The following is a 15,710-nucleotide window of genomic DNA, read 5'->3' as shown; positions in this document are numbered from 1 at the left end:
GGGGGGGGCTTCACTTCCGGAAGATATAACCTATATATATATATATATAAATATATATAATACGTCATATTATCAGTCTTCGGTAAATATGCATTATAATAATTTTACGTGGGCGAGCGCAGGTTATATATCAAGATCTGAAAGGATTTTCCGTCGCTACCAAAGCCCGAACACGATAAAATTATCTGTAAAATATTATAATATATATATAGACGATGGTTACGGTGATATCGGGAACGCGCACTACAACGACGAGTAAAAAATGTGTTGATCAAGCGGTAAATGAGCGCAAAAAGGGCCGTGTAGTATTCGTATTTTACGATTTTGAAACGCGATGACAAGATGAAACGTTCGAAGGTACGACAACTGTGAAAAAACACATTCCTACTCTCTGCGTGGCGCAACAGATTTGCGAAGTATGCTCGCAGGAAAACGATATGTCCGTGAGGTATCGTTGGTGCGGGATACCTGAATTCATATTCCGATCATGATCCAGTGAAACAATTTGTCGATTTCGCAACGCGAAGGAGAAAATGTTTCAAACGGATCATATGCATAGCGCATAATGCGAAAGCGTTCGAAGCGCAGTTTATCCTTCAACACATCGTAGAAAATCGGAATAATTTAGAGAAGAAATTAATTTTGAACGGTACAAAAATTATAATGTTATTGGTAGGAAATACAAAATTCATCGACAGTGCTAATTATATGCCAATGCACTTATCCGATTTATCGATAGCTTTTGGACTAAAGGACTCAGCAGATAAAGGCATTTTCCGTATTTATTTAAGTGTTGAAAATCAATCGTATGTCGGACCGTTACCCGCAGTGCATTTTTATTCTCCTGAAAACATGAAGACAGCGGAGCGCGAACGCTTTCTTGCATGGCATACAGACATGACGCGAAAAAACACCGTATTCAATTTTCAATGCGAGATCGTTCGTCATTATCATACCGACGTTGATATTCTTTGACGAGCATGCCTAACTTTCAGAAAAATTTTTATTGATCGTGGAAATGTATGTCCGTTCAAGGAATGCACGACTATTGCCTCAACGTGTATGACAGTTTCTCATAAAAACTTTTTGCGCAAAAAGGAGATAGACGTTATTCCTCCAGGTGGTTACAGAAAAGCGAGCAATTATTCACATAAAGCTCTACAATGATTGGTATGGGTGGAGCGCGAATCGGCTATCCGATAAACTATGTGGGGCGTGCGCGTGAATATCGCACGATTGATGGCACATTCGTCGACGGACATTATGAGACAACTAATGTGGAGACGACACACCGCCACATCCTGCAATTTCACGAATGTTTTTGGCACGGATATCCGTCTTGCTTCTCTATGAATCGCAATAGAGCGCTTTCTTCAGCAACGGATCACGAATATATGATTGACTCACGTTACGAGCGAACTCTCGTGATCTCATGGCGACTTCGACAACGGGGGTACATAATAACGGAAAAGTAGGAATGCGCTTTCGATCGGGATATAAAAATTTTTATTGATCGTGAAATGCACGAATATCTTGAAAACCATCCGATGGTGGAAACATCGCTGCTCGATCCTCGCGATGCGTTTCTCTGCGGACACACGGGAAATATCGCGATTCGATACGAAGTTACGGGTACGGAAAAAATACAATATGTGGATATATGTTCTTTATACCCATATGTATTGAAGATGGACACTTTCCGGACTCCTAATATTTACGTCGGTGAAGAATGTTCTGCTTTAATTGGTATGGCTCCAAATTATAATTTTGATTTGCTTGAAGGCCTCATACGTTGTACAGTGCTTCTATCATGCAATTTGTTCCACCCTTTATTCCCGTATCGTGTGCGAGGAAAATTGCTTTTCGCCTTATGTCGTAGTTGTTACGAAACATTTTCGCAGATATCATAACATACACACGACAACGATAATGAGCGTAAATTCGAGGGTACGTGGATATCTTGCGAATTACGTAAGGCAATTGAAAAGGGTTATCTCGTGACGGCAGTAAGTGAGATTTAGCAATACAAAGTTAGCCAATTCAATCGCTCCACACATCGAGATGGCTTGTTTGCCGAATATATAAATATATTCTTGCATAAATAAATAAAAAAATAAAAAAATAAAGACAAAAGAACAAAAATCCCTCGTAAACGTCCACGGTTTCTTCCCCCTACTTCTACCCCCTTTTTTGTCGCAGACTGACAGCAGTAGTGGGGTAACCAGACAGACACACAGCAGGGGATCTGGCGCCAGTGGCCGTGCAGTAGGAGTTCGTTTTGACTCACCATAGTGCCCACTATCTAGTCACCTGAGAGTGGGAAGGCGCGCTATAGTAGGGAAACGCGCTGTAGTCGGATGGCACGCTCAGTGAACTTTATACATATGGAAAACACCATGCTATTTCAGATGCGGGATGATAAAGAGGGCATTATGTGATCTTTTGTCTCTTTCTGTTGTAGGTCTTCTTTTTCAGTGGTACAATCACCCACAAAAATCTATGGTGACAGTGGTGTCGACTATACATATACATGCACGATTGATATCAACCAAACTTCTACAGGTAATTGTATTAACAAAAATGACGGCTTTCAAGAGCCTAAGTAGAAAAGAGACAAAAGATCACGTAATGCTCTCTTTGTTATCCTGCATGTTTACGCCAGGCTTATATGGGAAGGCGCGTTCCAGTATAGAGTTGAGGCGCACAACGGAGGCGCCGCGCTTCGGAACTAGGGGAAGTAAAGTGTCATGGCTCGCGCGCTTTTTAAACCGCGCTAAAATAACAAAATATTTTTAGCTGTTTGTGAGAAAATTAAAGAGAAAAAAATTTTCAATTGTGACGGAATATGATATCTTTCCTCTTACAAGAAAATTATGAATCATGTTTCAACATTTTCCTTATATAATTCTTACAGAATAAGTTATTATTATATTATACAAGTAAATGAGATTTCTATGTTTAACGCTGACTTAGTTTTATTTCTTGTCTTATACTTCTCATCTAACAGTCTTCGGAGTTCTTTGAAGTCTCTACGCACTTCAGTTGTATGATTCACTACGGTTTGTAGAGCCGAGTCTTCTGTTGTCGGAGTTTTGGGGTATATAACTTCGAGTATTGGAGGGGGTTGGTAGGGCGATGGTTTCTGCCGTTGTCTCTTCTCTTGATTCCGATCTTAAGTACAAAAGCAGGTTTTGTACCGACATCCAGATGGCTCCCAGCTGATGTAGACTCCATCCATAGATCGAATGAAGTGCATATCTATAATAATCATATCTATTACTAGTTTCACGAATCTTATAGCCATGAATATCAAGTACTCTTGCGCTTTCTGAGCTGAAGATCATAAACCCCTATCAAATACATGCGTTGGCGCTCTCGGCTATTTGATTGAGTGACTTCTCGTTCAGTAGATTTAGCATGGAAAAGCTTTCTGCAGAAATTTCCTGTTCTATGGTACTCCTTGCGATCGTATTTAACATGGATGGTTTATCCATGGAGAACATGATGTGATCACGGAAGCGGTCATAGTCTTCACTAATATAAATCCCGCTAGTGGAGAGGGACTGATGTATTTTCATATTGGTTTGGTTAACAACTGTATTGTTGGTAGTGCTATTGGTTGGTGGTGATTCCACTGTTATGCTTGCGAGAGAAAGGGCATTTCGTAATACTTGTTTCTCTAGTGCGTATTTTAGTTTCATTATGTCTCTATATAATTGTGTAAGCTGGGTTTTGATATGTTTTTCTACGTAAAGAAATTTGGAGTTAACATATGAAAGTATATCAGTTGTTTACGGATATTTTCGTTCAAATTTTGAAGGCTCTGCCATGTTGTGTTCCTAGAATAGATAGCTTTGGGTGTTCTGTTTATAATAATCTATATCGACAAAGATTGAGTTCTGTTGTTTTTTTGAGAGCAAAGATAGTTTCTTTTGTTGATAGGTTCTTTTCCTGATAGTGTTTTTTGTTTTGATAGTAGATAGACTAGATAATCTTTATAGACAGTAAGCGTAGTGTAGTTTCCCTTGGCTAATTTAGTTTTCCTTAGTTTGCTGACTATTTCTTCGTAAAGGACATCGTATCTGTTGACTTCAACAGATAGTGGTAACTATCCATCGGGGCGATAATCCAATATCTTTCAGATCCATCGGCGTTTAGGCATTCGCCTGTTAAAGCTTTGAATGCTTGTTGAGAGGATTACTTCGTTCATTGCTCGGTTGATAGAAGCTTCCAAGTCTCGTAGGGTAACCTTGATAACGACTTGTACCACGACGTCCTCCCAGGTTCCAAAGTTGCATCATTGTATTCGGTTCCAGAGCATCGTCCGTCTACGGATAAGGAACCCGCAAGCGAAATGGATCGCATATTAGTGCTGTTCCTTTTGAGGTTTTGCAAGATGCTCTGCTGATGTTATGGCGATAGAATTCTGCAGTTTTACACAGATGGAGTCGTTCATTTCTTGAATATACAGTCGTCGTCCTCCTTGAACAATGGAGATGTGGGAGTGCATTCCGCAATAGTAGATCGTACAGTCCATTTCAATTTTGCACTGGATGGCTTGAGTATGGTCGCAGTCTGAGAGTTGCAAGAGTTGGACGTATACCTCCATCTTGTTGGGTTTGATGTTATCAATTTCGCATTCTTCTATATCCAGTAGTGATAAGGAGGTAATATTGAGTCCGTTATTTCTACAGTCATAGCATATCATCCATATGATGCGGGAAGTATAAGGCGACAATGACGATTGGTAAGGAAGGTTCCATATCGTTATGGTTCGCTTGCTACTGACTGGTATATTTTTGAGTCTATCGTTGTTATATTTTTCCTGGTTCAAGCCCGGAGTGGGGATTTTATATGAAAGGGGCTTGATATGATGAGTGTTTCAGCTTGTCTGCGTGCACGTTTTTATAGTATTTTCCACAAATTTCATTTATGGGCACGCAACAGAAAGATAGCGAACGAACCTCACCTATATACACTTCGATCTCTACTTATGACAGCCGTTTTGCCGTGCGGACGTACATCACGGGCATTTACATTTGTTAATATATCTCTTTGTTCTGTGTCCTGTTCTGGTGTTATCAGTTATAATTAGAGTTACTTAGTTCATAACATCCACTTAGTTTTATAAAAAAGAATTATTATTTCGAACGCGAGTAAATTGAGTGCGAGTGAGTGACACTTCGAGATATCGAAGTCAATCCGCGGACGTAATAATATTATTCTGATGTATTTAGCCGAGAGAGTAAGAAACGTTCGTCGAAACTTGCCTGAAGTTTAACGACGCATAGTACACGCTGCAGAGTGTATTTAGATATTTGGTGTGATACGTTAATGGAATTTGAATTCATTTCAGGCTATTCAAATCTCCCGTTGTCAGTATTTTCACATAGGCGTGCTCTATTCGCACGTCGTTATGCCAATCCATGCGCAAGTGCCGATAACTTCCCCATTGACCTTCCTTCAACACATTAGCCATTAGTCCTTTCTTCAATTGATCCGCATATAATTGCGAGAATAAATCGAATTTGGAAGCATTAGCCTCCTGGATGAAAACGTAACGCTTGTTTGCGATCTCGCGCCGAATGCAGGTCATGAATCCGACTAAACCTGCGAATGAAAAGTAACAAGTCCGCTGATAAATTCTCGAATAAAGCACGAAAAAAGATTATTTTTAAATAAATACTTTTAAAAATTAAAGATGTTTTTTAAATTTTATTATTACAAAAATTATTATACATATATAAGCATGTATATAAGCACATTTGTTTATAATTTCTTTTGTAATTTTACCAAGTTTTTTCTTTGCCTTGGGATATAAAAAACATTTCTTGACCTTCGTTGTCAAATTTTTTCAACCTCGCTTTCACATTTTCTAGCAATGAAAAATCTTTTTCCGAGATTTGTATTACGATTGGTTCTCTCTTCTCCCTTCGTGTTTTCAACAAAAGGTAACTTTTTCCCGAAGAGTCGATTTGTTTACCGGCCAATATCAAATTTGCCTCTGTTAGTATGGTCTTCAAGTTGTGTCGTGACAGTCTCCTCTAGAAGAATAAAACAATTAGAACTTAAGGCGGCCGCCAAATTTTTGAGAATGATGCAAGATCGGTCAGAGAGACCTTCCGCCGCTATGATGAGATATATATTCTGAACTGGGAATGTATCGTTTGCATCCCCTGTCGCTAGATTAACATTAACGTTCATTTCGTTGTAACTTATGTAATCGCATGCGAAACTGTCGGCCATCTGTAGATCAACCGTAAAACAACAGAAATGATATGTTCACATTCATTTAAAACTGTGCATGTAAAAAAAGACACGATATAATGAAATTTGCATTTATAGAAATTGCATATACATATTGAAAAATGTGTATCTTATATTGCGAATTTTCGCTCGAAATCGTTTATCCGAGATTTCGGTTCGCTTTCTGAAGTCACGACGAGGTTCGTTAAAATTCTGTAGTAAATACTTCTGGTGACTAAGGGCTCGCAATAGAGAATATCGAATAGAAGTGGCGTCATGAGGCTATTCGCGGCTCGATTGCTCGCGATTTGCACGGTCTTGATTCTCGACGTCGTTATGTTCTCACACGATTTGTAACAGTATAGTGAGTGCGTGTATCTTTTCTGTCATAGAATCTTCGAGAGTAAGTTGCGCGGATTTTCGTATGACACAAAGACGTAATGTTCGTACTTATGTCTAATTGCAATCTGTTGTCTCTGAGATATGATAGATTTTAAACCTCTGAATTCGGAATCGATTTGACAATATCGATGTTTTTATAATGATACGCTGGCAATCCGTCATCCTTCGGTAATTCATTGATCAATCGTTTATAAAGAACGGGATCGATCGCGGCGTATCGGATCTTCGATCCGTATACAAATCTCCGGTCGCTAGATAATATTTTAAACTGAAACATGTTATCCATGTACGAGGACCATTCGTGGAACCAGTAACTCGCCAACGGTGATGGAAGTGTCAGTGAATTTTATCCCTTTAAAAATACCATTGTATTCGTATTCGCGCAGTTTTAATTCCTTATAAACGTCCTCACTATTCAATAAAAGCTCGGTGAACATCAGAAGCGGAAGCAGATTCAGCTGATTTTTCTCGATGGTCTCGGAAACGCGGATATTTGCTGACGACAACATCGTCGGCTTCGCGAATCTCGAAATCGCACTTTTCTTCAAGAAGGGTTATCAAAAACGTTTTTTTCTCTGGTAGGAAGGTAATGCGCTGGAACCACACGTTCTCGAAGATGATTGGCACGAATTCGGTATCGCGTAATTTCGCGAACATTTTCCAAATCATCAATATAAAGCCGGCGGCCGGAAAGACAAATCGCCCGTCGACCTAAGGTCCCGCTAGATATGCATCTGTTTTTCTCAATTTTTTCTTAAATTCCTCAATTTGTTTTCTTTAACTCCTCAGTTCGAAGATTCAGGCAGACGGCCTGGAAAAATATTGATGCATTACAAATATCAAGATTGGTTCTATCGCGGTCGCTCGAGATCGGCATAATTACCTGAAATGAGGATGCCACTTTCAATATGAGTAGGCATCTTGATTTTCGGATAATTCGATCTTGCTCTGACTAGGCTAACCCTTTTTCTATCTCTGCAAAAATCTCTCACTCTCCCTCAACAGCTCTCTCCCCCTCCTCACTCCCTCTCCCACAACTCCCCTCTCTCTCTCTCTCTCTTGATTATTCTTCCTCTTCTTTAATTTTAAATAAACTATCCTATTTTTGCCTTCGCTCTTTTTTCCTCTCTTTCTCTCACTCTTTTAAAATTGAATAAATTAAATAATATTAATAATTTTTAATAATATTTCTTAATAATATTTAACGATATATTTAATAATACTGAACAATATTATTACCTGATATTATATTTATTCTCCACCTTTTTCCTTTTGTCTCCCTCCCTCTTTTTTGCTTATACTTTTTCTTTGTTAATTTTCTCTCTCTCTCCCCTCCCTCCCTCCCTCTCTCTCTCCCTCTCTCCCTCCCTTCCTTCCTCCTTCTTTTTTTCTCTCTCTCTCTCTTTCTCTCTCTCTTTCCTCTCCACCCCCTCTCTCTTCCCTCCCCCCCTCACGCTCTCTTACTCACTCGACCACATTCGATTTACATCATCAAACATCAATCAAACATGCAATTTTAAATATATTTTAAAAATATTTTCCAAATCCAAGAATAAATATCAATGAATATTTACTAACCCCACTCACGATAAATTTTTGATAATATTTTTTAATAATTTTTAACAATATATTTAATAATACTGAACAATATTACCTGATATTATGATAATTCTCTTTTTTTTCTTTCTATCTCTTTATCTCTTTCTCTCCCTCTCTTTTGCTTATACTTCTTCTTTCATTTTAACTCTCTCTCTCTCTCTTTCTCTCCCCCCCCCTTCTGTCTCTCTCTTTTTTATTCGTCTTTCCTTCTTCCTCTTTCTCTCTATATTTTCTCTCTTAAAATGAAATTACATAAATAATATTAATAACATTTAACAATATTTATTAATAATATTTAACTATATAATTAATAATATTGAACAAAATTATTACCTAATATTATATTTCTTCTCCTCCTCTTTTCCTTCTCTCTCTCTCTCTTTAATACTCTCCCTCTCCCTCTCTCTCTCTCTCTCTCTCTCCTCTCCTCTCCTCTCCTCTCCTTTCCCCCCTCTCCCCCCTCTCTCTCACTCATTCGACCATATTCGATTCACATCATCAAACATCAATCAAACATGCAATTTTAAATATTCTTTAAATATATTTTTCAAATCCATGAATAAATATCAATGAATATTTACTAACCCCACTCACGATAAATTTTTGATAATATTTCTTAATAACATTTAACAATTATATTTAATAATACTAAACAATATTATTACCTGATATTAGATTCTCTCTCTCTCTCTCTCTTTCTCTCAGAGAGAATTGCTTCTTTATTTAAAATAAGATTTTTATGACTCTTTTTCTCTCTCTTTTATTCGTCTTTTCTTCTTCCTTTTTCTCTCTATATTAATTAAATATATTTAACTTTGTTTTCTTTAACTCTATTTTCTTTAACTGTCAAACTGTCAAAAGACATAAACTGTCAAACTGTCAAACGACACGAGTGAAGCAAGCGTAAATACAACAAGCTCGCCGCGCAACTCGACAACCAATCAGACACGCGGTAAAATGGCAACAATACGTGCGATACATATCGACTCAAAACGCACACTTCTCGGTACAAATGACTTTTTTTATAGAGGATATGTGCACTATATATACACTTGATATTCTTAATTTATTTTTACTTTTTAAAATGTTTTAAACATATACGTTTAAAAAATGAATAAATGACGTTTGAATGAATGAATGACGTTTGCATGACATGACTTGATCGAATATCGAATTCTTATCGATATTCTGCTCAATTGTAAAAGACTGCGTTGGCTTCACATGTTCTTATATAAAATATTGCCGTGTTAGCAGTCTAGTATATGATATAGAAGTCTGTGAGTATATTATGGGTGTCTTTTAAAATGCGCTGAAAGTACTGACAGTATTGCTGCTGAAATCAGCGTATTTCAGTCGTTCCGAAATTATTAGTAGACTGTGGCAGCAATGAAAATGCGGAACGCATTTGCAATATAAAAAGCAGTAGAAAAAAAGACGAAAAAATATAGAGCGATACCTAACCTATTTAAAAAGGAGTGAAAGCGACAATAAAATGAAAAAATTAAACACAATTAACTAGTATACAAAATATGACAAACTTTATTGAGAATTATTGCCAAAGTTCGTCATTTTCGGATGATGAAGATTTTTTGACACTTTTTTTAGATATTTCCTTCTTTTTCGATTCAATATTTCGTTCACGTTTTACGAAACTGCCAACCGCCATATGCATTACTGAACTCGCACTATCTCGGGAATATGTGCAAAATCAGCCGGAAGTCAGCAATTCCCTAGGACCTATTTTCTTTAAAAAGGTAGTAATTATTATTCTCTTGCAGCATGCTGAAAACATTTTCGGAACGCGAAAACAGTACTGTCAGTACTTTCAGCGCATTTCGGAAAACACCCTATATAGGGTGCTTTCCATTTAGTGACTCAAGTCGACACAAGTATCATTCTATCTTCTTTCAATACCAGTGAACAACAAAGATAGAATGATGCTTGTGTCGACTTGAGTCACTAAATGGAAAGCACCCATAGAAGTCTGTGGGCAAAGTCTACGATCCCCGCTCGTACTATCGTTCGAGGCTCGAGCTCGACAGTCGCCGATCACGCGGGTAACGCTGTGGAGTGGAGTAACGCATTTTTCGTCCCGAAAAGAGGTCTCGTCTCATTTACATTTTACATAAACACCAAATACTTATATATAATGGGAAGGGGTAAAATAGAAGATATATAAAGAGTGTAAATTCACGATCAAGAACAGTAAATGTCCAATATTTTGGTGTGTACGATTCTGTTCAAACTTTCATACAAATTCTGACAGATTATTTGACAATTTATAAAAAAAAAAATTAAAGAAAATAAAGTTAAAGAATAGGCAAAAGAGAAAAGAGGAAGAGAGAAGATATAGAAGGGAGAACGAAGGAGAAAGGAAGACGAATAGTGAAAGGTATGTATATAAACAAATAAATAATATAATTAAATAAAGCGTACGCTAGAACCAGGTGTTTGTCACGGTTTTTCACTATAAGAATAACGCGATCACGCACCGAGCGGGTGACCGCGACGCTGTTTGTTCTCGCTCGTGTTTTGTTTTTCGAGGTAATCGTTTGAATATAACAGCGACGCTCGCCGGTGAATTTTAGACACGAAATTTAATGTTTCAATTTTGGACACTGTTGTTGAATTTACTTTCATCATATCCGAATCTATATATTCTATTATCTATAGTTTCATGATCGCGTGCATTCACACACACACACACACACACACACACACACACACACACACACACACACACACACACACACACACACACACACACACACACACACACACACACACACACACACACACACACACACACACACACACACACACACACACACACACACACACACACACACACACACACACACACACACACACACACACACACACACACACACACACACACACACACACACACACACACACACACACACACACACACACACACACACACACACACACACACACACACACACACACACACACACACACACACACACACACACACACACACACACACACACACACACACACACACACACACACACACACACACACACACACACACACACACACACACACACACACACACACACACACACACACACACACACACACACACACACACACACACACACACACACACACACACACACACACACACACACACACACACACACACACACACACACACACACACACACACACACACACACACACACACACACACACACACACACACACACACACACACACACACACACACACACACACACACACACACACACACACACACACACACACACACACACACACACACACACACACACACACACACACACACACACACACACACACACACACACACACACACACACACACACACACACACACACACACACACACACACACACACACACACACACACACACACACACACACACACACACACACACACACACACACACACACACACACACACACACACACACACACACACACACACACACACACACACACACACACACACACACACACACACACACACACACACACACACACACACACACACACACACACACACACACACACACACACACACACACACACACACACACACACACACACACACACACACACACACACACACACACACACACACACACACACACACACACACACACACACACACACACACACACACACACACACACACACACACACACACACACACACACACACACACACACACACACACACACACACACACACACACACACACACACACACACACACACACACACACACACACACACACACACACACACACACACACACACACACACACACACACACACACACACACACACACACACACACACACACACACACACACACACACACACACACACACACACACACACACACACACACACACACACACACACACACACACACACACACACACACACACACACACACACACACACACACACACACACACACACACACACACACACACACACACACACACACACACACACACACACACACACACACACACACACACACACACACACACACACACACACACACACACACACACACACACACACACACACACACACACACACACACACACACACACACACACACACACACACACACACACACACACACACACACACACACACACACACACACACACACACACACACACACACACACACACACACACACACACACACACACACACACACACACACACACACACACACACACACACACACACACACACACACACACACACACACACACACACACACACACACACACACACACACACACACACACACACACACACACACACACACACACACACACACACACACACACACACACACACACACACACACACACACACACACACACACACACACACACACACACACACACACACACACACACACACACACACACACACACACACACACACACACACACACACACACACACACACACACACACACACACACACACACACACACACACACACACACACACACACACACACACACACACACACACACACACACACACACACACACACACACACACACACACACACACACACACACACACACACACACACACACACACACACACACACACACACACACACACACACACACACACACACACACACACACACACACACACACACACACACACACACACACACACACACACACACACACACACACACACACACACACACACACACACACACACACACACACACACACACACACACACACACACACACACACACACACACACACACACACACACACACACACACACACACACACACACACACACACACACACACACACACACACACACACACACACACACACACACACACACACACACACACACACACACACACACACACACACACACACACACACACACACACACACACACACACACACACACACACACACACACACACACACACACACACACACACACACACACACACACACACACACACACACACACACACACACACACACACACACACACACACACACACACACACACACACACACACACACACACACACACACACACACACACACACACACACACACACACACACACACACACACACACACACACACACACACACACACACACACACACACACACACACACACACACACACACACACACACACACACACACACACACACACACACACACACACACACACACACACACACACACACACACACACACACACACACACACACACACCGCACGCACACACACACACACGCACACGCACACGCACACGCACACGCACACGCACACGCACACACATACACACAATCCGGCAGAAGTGCTTAGATATTAGTGAAAACTATGTAAAAAAATGATTTGGGTGTGCGAAGGAAATATGTTGATCGAATAAAAAGTTTTGGAAAAAGTTCGGTTTATATTTGACTGCCCCTCGTATTATATTGTAAATCACTAACAGATGTATGTTTGGTGATGGCGTTTAGATTTTGTCTACTAATTTGTACAGATTCTACGCGGTTTTTAGTGAGCCTTCTTTTTTAATTATCAATTTTAATTAAAAATTTGATTGCAACAATAAATATTGTGTATGTCAAGTTTTAAAATACCAATGTAATTTGTATATATTTATATCTATACTAAAGATGGACCAATAACGGTCCGAAACGTATATTTTCAATACACATTTATTACTAAAATTTAAAATAATAAGTTTATGCATCAATACCCGTGCCTTATTTGCCAGTTTTTCCTTAATTGTTAGTACTCTGAGCCTACTGCTATTATTATTCAATATATATTTTTCGATATTAGTTCAACGTCACATCAACTATATATATATTTCTGATTGCATAGTCTTTAATATTAAACACTAATACTGGGCGCATTGCGCATTTACATATATATACATATATATACTTGTTAAAAGATACTGGAGAACCATAAGCTCGATTATAAGATTTGACGGTTTGACGGTTGAAGAAAGCTAGAAGAGGCTGAAAATATATGTTTAATAGAAGTCTGTGAAGTCTGATAAAAGTCTGTGTCTCTAACTGATTGCAAGATTGTATATACGATATATTATTCTCTTTGAAATGTTACGATTTTTCAGGAGAGAAAAATATCGCTGCGAATCGGAAACATGACGAATACATATGAGAATAAGCCGTTTTATTACTCTGTGAGCAACGACAGGCAGGAAGATGAGGTTAGTATTTCTATTGAAATTTTTCTTTTTTTCTAAATCTTTGATTTGTTTGCGATAAGTAAACAAATTTTGGTGACTTACAATTAATCAAATGTTTGTATCATATATCCTCTCAATTTTTGTTTCCGAAAAGTTTGTCTCGCCTTTCAGTTTCCATTTGTTTATTTCAAGGCGTAATGCGCTCTTAAGATACCGCTAATCTCTATTTACGATGAAAGAAAAGAATCGTGGAGTCCGCCGGACGTAACAATATATATATATACATATAAGTTGTTGTTTTTCAAATATAAGTTGTTGGTTTTCAATATTGTGGCTTTAGAGTTTAGATTATAATTTATTAGGTGTACAAATGAATAATCCAAATTTTTCAACGAAATTCAAGGTTTATTTTAAAAGAAAGCAAATCAAATTTTTATATCAAAGAGTATTCGCCGTTGCTTTTTATAACTTTAAGCCATCTTTTAGGCAGCTGATAAATTCCATCTCGGAAAAATGCTGTGTCTTTGGACATAATAAAATTGTCAAGTCATTTTTGTATCTCATCCACTGATTGGGCATTGTTTATCGATCAGACTAAAATCGCCGTTTTCAAACCGTCTAAACCAAAATGCGCATCGTACGATATAACACCTTTTCCGAAAAAGGAACAAATTGATTTGCATGCTTTTGCAGCATTTTTTCCTTGTTAGAGTTCGTAAAGAGTACAGTGTCGGACATGTACTTTATCTGTTGCCATTTTTTATTCTACTGAATAAACTGAATATTTTTTAAAGTTATGTTGGTACTTTCGCCAAACTAAATGTTATTTTTAATAGCTATATGTTAATACTACATAAAAGCGGGAAAATCAATTGATTTTAAAATTAATTTTTTAACTGCTTAAAGAAATTTGGATTATTTATTTGTACACCTAATAAATTACGATCTAAACTCTAAAGCCACAAAATTGAAAACCAACAACTTATATTTGAAAAACAACAACTTATATGTATATATATATATTGTTACGTCCGGCGGACTCCACGATTCTTTTCTTTCATCGTAAATAGAGATTAGCGGTATCTTAAGAGCGCATTACGCCTTGAAATAAACAAATGGAAACTGAAAGGCGAGACAAACTTTTCGGAAACAAAAATTGAGAGGATATATGATACAAACAGGAAACTAGAGCATA

The 15,710-nt window shown here is 38.8% G+C and overlaps 1 pseudogene; it reads right to left on the bottom strand.

The window, feature by feature from the left end:
• Nucleotides 1-5,233: 5,233 nt before the first annotated feature.
• LOC115245229 lies at nt 5,234-6,925 on the bottom strand (annotated as a pseudogene).
• Nucleotides 6,926-15,710: the final 8,785 nt, after the last annotated feature.

Source organism: Formica exsecta, unplaced genomic scaffold (genome assembly GCF_003651465.1).
Source record: "Formica exsecta isolate Colony F162 unplaced genomic scaffold, ASM365146v1 scaffold930, whole genome shotgun sequence".
Classification (NCBI taxonomy): domain Eukaryota; kingdom Metazoa; phylum Arthropoda; class Insecta; order Hymenoptera; family Formicidae; genus Formica; species Formica exsecta.
This window is presented reverse-complemented; position numbering and strand designations above follow the sequence as displayed.